Here is a 7,511-nt window from a genome sequence, read left to right on the forward strand (position 1 = left end):
AAATCACAATCACTTCCAAACTGAGGCTATGGTTACCATTTGAACATTTTAGTTTGATTTTAGTGTCAATACAATACCAGAGTGTTGGATTTCTGAGACACTTTTGGTTATTTTACAAAATAATCTAAATTTCACAGATGCTAAATGTTGTAAAAAGACAAACGGAGACACAAGACCTTTATCAAAAACAAAACAGGAACGTCACTATTATGAATATGACTAGATATTTCATGTCAGTTTTGTTTTTGATAATTGGTTAATTCTAGGTTTCTTTAATTCGCCCGTACATAACATTTAAGCAATAAAGCCATAGTAAACAAGAACACAAATCAACTAACTTAAGTTGAATTCACTGAGACTAATTGGTACTTGACAGTTTTATATAATCTGTGCAACAGAGAGATTCTGGTTATTGCTAAAAAACAAAAAAGGCTTGAGGTTCAACACCAAGCCCTGTTTTTTACTCAATAATCAGTTATGTTCATGAGGTCCACACTCAGTGCTACAGTTGTGTAAATATCAAATCACTGCACACTTCTAAATGCCTGACAATATACCTATACCCAACCCTCAAACACACAGAGCACCCCGCTCTCCCTGAATGTATCACCAACCTTTGGACTTCCCCACTACTCCCCTTAATAGCTCAATCTGACGGATCATTTAAAAGCCAGCTGAAACAGACAGATGGGTAATGGATTGCATGACAAATCAATGCCGGGATCAATGGAAGACATGCATCAATAAATGGATAGAGAGCTGCTGAAATAGACACCAGAGTTAATGTGGAACAGTGTAGAACATCATTGTGTGGAGCGCACAGTGGAGAAGGCTAATACGAGTCGCCCTGGCTGATAAGGTGTCCTTTTGAATAATGGAGACAACAAACTGACAGTGATAAGCTAAACTTAAGCTACGCTGCTAGTGTGTGGCTGAAGGAGCTGCGTATTTAGTGCCCATCCCCAACACACACACACGCACACACAAACACACACACACACTCTCTCTCTCTCTCTCTCGCTCTCTCTCTCTCTCTCTCTCTCGCTCATAAAGCCAATTCCTCTGCCTACTGTAGCTCCACAGCAGTTTCCTGCCAATTCACACGAGTATAATCATGTGACAATCCTGATCAAGACCGGGGCTGTGGTGAACTGGACTGCAGATACAGTTTCAAGGGCACAGTAAGGCTCTATTTTTAAAAAATATGACAAATCTGTGTTTGTTTTTTTGTACAAAACACAAAGTCCCAGGAATCTTTTCTCTGTCCTCATCAGGGACGTATGAGCAAACACAGAGTCACCTTCATCAGGGACAAACTATATGGTTGTTTTTCAGATGTACGTACAGAATGCTGAGCTAACGTGCAGGGACACATGGTGTTGTGGTGGAGCAGCCCACCACAAGTGTTGAACTTGTGTTGGACCCAGGTGGCGTTGTAACCAGAGTCTGACTCATCGTTGCAGCACCGGACGCTCCAGACTTGTGGTTTAAACGTTCAACTGCGTGAGGCATCCCACTTGCTGATAACTACGTTTAATACCGGTGTCAGCTATTGTTAATACTAGGCACCGTAATATACAAAATAAATTAGATTCTTAATAAACCTCAGCTTACACAAGCAAGTGGCGAAGACACTACAGCTGTTTCTCATGGGCTCGTGCCATAAATCTCTGTTGAATGGCTGGTTTAAGGGTGGGTGCTAAGGAGCAGCTGTACCCGTCTAAAAATAGCGGCAAGGCTTCTTCTGCTGGACAGCGTGTTAAAGCTCAACATGCAGTATAGCACAAAGAGCCTATCAACAATACCTTCCACCTGCATTAGCCTAACTGCGGCCTGGCGTCAGCATTAAAACGCAGGAAGTGACTGACTGTTGTGCAAACTGAACGTCCGAGCATGTCACCGTGTCTGACTCACACACCCAAACAACGGCCAGATCCTGACCACATAATACAGACACACTTTATTTTTCCGATGAGCTGAACATTCATTATCAGTGTGTCGTGGCCTGAAGGCAGAACGCTCCCTCCTCGGTGTAGTGACAACCGCCGGCCGCCCTGATGGAAAACAAAGCCAAGACGGCACAGCAAACACGAAATCGTTATGACAGGCGGAGTTCAACAGAGTAGGACTGAGCACACTAAGCACATTTTATCAGTGTTTTCTTTTAGTCAGGCTCTTTCTCAAAATTACAAAAACAGACTGAAACTCCTACACGCAGCCTTGCTTGTTCAAGCTGATGATAAAAAGTGTGAGTGTACATACATGAGCCGGTTTGTGTGTGTGTGTGTGTGTGTGTATTTGGGGTGGACACACCTGTTTGGGTGTACTGTAGGGTAAATGTAATTGCTAAACACAGAGGGTGGCAGTGTTTAGAGATGCCAAATTGCACCTCTGGGAGTCACTATATCTCACAATCTGACTAATGAAGGCCAAGTAATCAAGCTTCAAACTCATCAACCATGTTTGCTGTAATTAAAAGGTTTATGTGTCGCACCACGAGAGCCGTTTGACTCTTTCAGTCAGTGTCAGAAGCCAAACCTGGTTTTTGTTATTTCCCAGATCCAGAGCAAAAATCTGAAAAAGTTGGACACAGAATCCACCGCTCTGACTGTTCCCTTCAGTTTATATCATGCCAAAACAAATGCATTGTTCCACAGTTAGAAGTCCAGTGTGTGTGTGTGTGTTGACACTCACGTAGAGAGGAAGCCTGAATACATGTACACGGTGGTGGATATAAGTCAAATAATCAATTGTATGACGAGTACTGTCTGTCTGCAATATCCTGATCTATTCTGTCCTTTGGGACTCTGAGGGGCCGTTAACGTAAAATACTGCCGTCATGCAACGCAGCCCCTGGCCTTCAAATCTACATTTCATACGCTAAAAATCTGAGGATTTTCCAAAGACAGAAACACTAAAAATGCAAGTGTAATAAATACATTACAGTTGTTTAATTCACGTACACATCCCTTTGCCATTCAGTTTATAACCTCACTGTTCTACACACCTGCAAGTAAAAGGTTATTTCTCATCTGCATGGCGTGTGATTTGTCATTATGCACAACAGCACGAGCGTGCTGACTAACTGGATTAGGCCTTAACATAATATTTGGTAGGGTATAATGTTACACCTTCTGCCAGACATGCTGACATCCACAAGGATTTTACCCAGCATGCAGCATGAGAAGTCCACCGCGACAATTCTCCAGAGATCTTAAGTGACCTTATGAGGACATCAGACGGTAGCTGTTTGTCTCTTCTAAATAAGTCCGCTGCAAACTTGAAAATTAATATTCTACTGTATAAAACTATTCAGTGTGAGACAGTCATCAGAATTTACATAACAAATCAAGATTTTTGATTAAACAGTGATAATTCAGCCGAGTATTTGTGGTTAAAAAGACAGATATGACGCCGTGTCATTCCAAGAAATAAACTATCGTGTTTCCAGAGTTCGAAGCTTTTTCATAAGGACAGTGAAGAAAAATGAATCGGCGAGCATGTTTTAGCTAAGGACAGGGCTCTCTCTGGTGGCTGAGTCCTGCTAGTGTTACAGCTAATGCTCATCACAAGTGGAACCCCAGTGAGTTAGTGACAAATAGGCTCTTTCTATCAAGGAAAAAAAAATGAAAAAGTAAATAATAGATGTACTTTTTTAATTGTCACATGTGAAGTGCAATATGAGTGCTTCTCTGTGTACCAGTGAGCCGAGTCTAATGCAGACCGTTGTGTTGTGGCTCCCCCACTGCTTCCTTGATTGCAGACGGTGTTGCTTTGCAGCAGCCAATTAAAAACAAATACCATTCTCTCACCGTTGTTTTTACTTGTGGATCAATTCCCTGCAGCTGCTCCATTTCACATAATGGCTGCAGAGGCTTTTGATGTGTTTGCCCAGCAAGAGATGCACACACCACAGGAGGACAGCCTGCTGTTCTCATCTTATTACCATGTAATAGTTTGAAGTGTAGGTGATGGTAATTCTGGATGGTAATATTGTGGCATCTTGTAAATGAAGAAAATCAGTTTTTCATAGTTACTGGTTATAATCCTGCTACATTATGACCTTTTCAGTACATTTCTCTGTGAAGCAAACCAAGGGTAATATCAACAAATCAATACCGATATGGGTGGAACTACAATTAACCAATGGATTCATTAATTGATATTGGGTAAGCAATCTCCGTGGCCATTAATAGCTGCAAGCAGGTTCATTATTTCATGTCAATCGGTTGTGGAGGAAGTACTCTAGCATTAAGCAGCATTTAGATGTTGCAGCTGGTCAAAAGAGCAAAAAGTACGATACGAATTGAAGTTGCAAAGGGCCCTCGCACCTTCGTGTATGTCACAAATGAAAGAGGATCTCTGCTGAGTGCAGTGATGGCCACCAAAAGTGACTAAGACAACAGTTCGTGAGTTATGAAGGAGGGCGGGCCTAAAGTATAGGGGGCGGGGTTAACCCACACCAATAATACAGGAGCAGGGCTGCGGTTAAAAAGTCATTTTGACTTTGGAAGGTTCATAACTGAGTGAAATGACCCGAAAGTATCTTCGTGGCTGCCATGTTAAGAGCTGTTTGAATTCTCTAAATGCGAAGGAAATGTGCTTCAATGCTTCCTTTCTTCCCTCCTTCAGCAGAGGAAACACTGGACCTTCCTTTACCAAAGGGAAGAAGACGATGCCGTTCTTTTAAACAAACGACATGCTTATCTTGCACAGGTTTTACAATTATTTTCATACAGTCATAAACTAATGGGGATTCATGTTGATGATTATGAAGAGACAGTGACAATCCCTTAGTTTCATTTTATATGTATTTATTTACTTCGAACATGTAACAAATAAGTAAACAAAAACAAGAATACAAGTAAAATGAACAGTAAATATAGCAAACTGTCAGTGAACAAATTCTCACTCTCAACAACAAGAAGCATCAGTAAAAAAAAAAACAGGCTAAGCCGATGATAGATTCGTAAGCTTTCAAAAAGCTAAATATAGCCGAACCGTTGAATCTAAATTATTGCATAGAGGAAATATTGTCGGTGCGCTTTTGCCACCACTTGTGATGTTTCAAAACGTTTTGAGTACCTTAAGCCCCTCATAAAAGTGATTCCTTTGCATAAATAATAATAATTCCTTGCAGTTTGACAGGGACCTCAAACACACCTCACCTTGTGCTTGATTACAGTAGCTGAGTCAATGAACTTAGTTACTTTCCACCACCAGAATAGATTAACAATAAGCCGTCATTGAAAAAGTAGCTGAATTGAATTTGAAATGTACAAGTTGTTTGAAAGTGCAGGACTAAAACCTGTGAAGCACTTTGAACTGCGCTGACCTTTATGAAAGGTGTCATACAAATACAGTTCTCATGACTGATTGACAGTAAACAACATGGCAGTTAACCTTTGTTCAATGTTTATGTTGACTGTCAACTTTAAAAATACATCTTCTATTTGATGATTTTGGCAGTGGTCCATCATAAATGTGTTCATTTTGAGTAAATAGAAGGAAGTTTGTTTTAAACCGTGATGCCATAAAAGTTTATTCTCATTCGTCATTATTTTACGACACCCTTTAGTTGTTCATCTGTAAACACAGTCCTTTAATCACCTTCAGATTCCTGCTGTCCATCACGTGCTACAGCCACATCAACAGCTCTCCTTCCTCTGTGAATGCAGCTGTCTGTACATCTTGATACGGGATAGTTACACTTCATATCCAGTTAAACATTCGCCCACAGCTCAGAGTGCGTAATACATTTATAACTCAAGGCATTGTGAGCACACGTCTCACCAGAGCCAGGACTCTGACTTGCTTTGATCACTCACCAGTAGGACCTTTGTGCTTTCCATTGAGATAAGAAGACAAAAACACTGTTTGTGCCAAGCTCAACAGCACGTAGTGCCCTTAAGAACCACCATTCAAAATGACTTCAGATTATTGCTAGCACCGTTCTGCACTAATACCTCAATTCCATTGTCATTGTTTGTTGTTCTTTATGTTCATATATATATACTTTTGGATATATATATATATATTTACATTTGTATATAGTAGTTAAATGTCTATGCTTACCTCTTGTCTACTTTGTTGTCCTTGTATTTATTTTTGTATATTCTGTGTATGCACGTTGAGCGCAACGAAAGGAGTCAAATTCATTGTGTGCGTACGCATACATGGCCAATAAAGCTGATTCTGATTCTGTATAGTACACATACAGACAAGAGATTCCTTGTTTTACAGTAAGATCAAATTTTTTTTTAATTTGGCATATTTCTCATCTGACATTTTTAAGTGATACCAGCAAAAAGCTGGGTAACATAAACCCTGACACCTATATCTGTGTTTTGTGTTGTAGGCTTTGATCTATGAAGCCGGATGACACTATGTTTTGTAGATGTTGGTTTCTATCTCTCTGTTTTCTGTCCAGACTGCTGAATGAACAACGGGACCCGAGGGGCCACGAGGAGTCCATGACACAAACATTTGGTAACTAGAAGTTGTAGTAACAGTTGAAGTTGTTGTCTAGTTGTAGTAGTAATTGTTTTTGTAGAAGTAGTAGTTCTTGTAGTAGCTGTTGTAGTAACATCAGTAGTTATCATTGTAGTTGAAGTAGTCATAAAAAAGTTATACTATAGTGTGTCATATAAATGCCAAAACATGTCCTATAAAGTCAAAGAATAAAATATGTCCCAATATAGTATGCCTTCAAAAGTATCATAAAAATATAAAATATCTAGTATGCCATAAAAGCAAATCCAGCATGTCATACAGGGATGCTGCTTTAGATTGTTTTATTTCTGACTCTCATTAACTGGCAGAGTTAGCCACAATGTTCCATGCATGGTCATGGACACATGCAGGCGCTTTCCCAGTAAGTCTCTACCGCATCAAGTAGTTAAGCTGAAAGGTTGTCAGCTGTGTGTCTGCCCGGCATACTCAGTATGCCGGGCAGTTTACACCAGTGTAATGCAAGCCCAATAAAAGAAATGTCGTAAAAATGTCATATAAAGTACAGCTATTTTCACCCAGTGGGTACTGCCAAAGTCATAGGCTGGTCTGTTAAAACTCAACGTCATAGTGTAGTATGTCATAAAAAGTTATGAAAGCATATCATAGCGTCAATAAGTCCTAATATTTCATGTCAAAATAGTCCTAGTATAGAATATCTAACAAAGTCTCATAGTATGTCGAAAAAAATGTCTTTGTATATTTTGCCGAAACAGATGTTGAATAGTATGTCATAAAGTTATTAAAAAGTCATAGTATAGCATACCATAAAAATGTCACAGTATAATATGTTTGTAAAAGTCATAGTCCAGTATGCAGTAGTCAAACAATCATAAAAAAAGTCATAAAAAGACGGAATCGTTTGTCAGAAAGTAGACATTCGCAGTATCATATGTCAAATAAAGTAATTGTATAGCATACCATCAAGATGACATACAGTAGATCATAAAAAGTCACAGCACAGTGTTCCACAGTATTAATAATATAAACAGTAATACACA

The sequence above is a fragment of the Melanostigma gelatinosum genome, assembly GCF_949748355.1.
Source record: "Melanostigma gelatinosum genome assembly, chromosome: 3".
NCBI lineage: Eukaryota > Metazoa > Chordata > Actinopteri > Perciformes > Zoarcidae > Melanostigma > Melanostigma gelatinosum.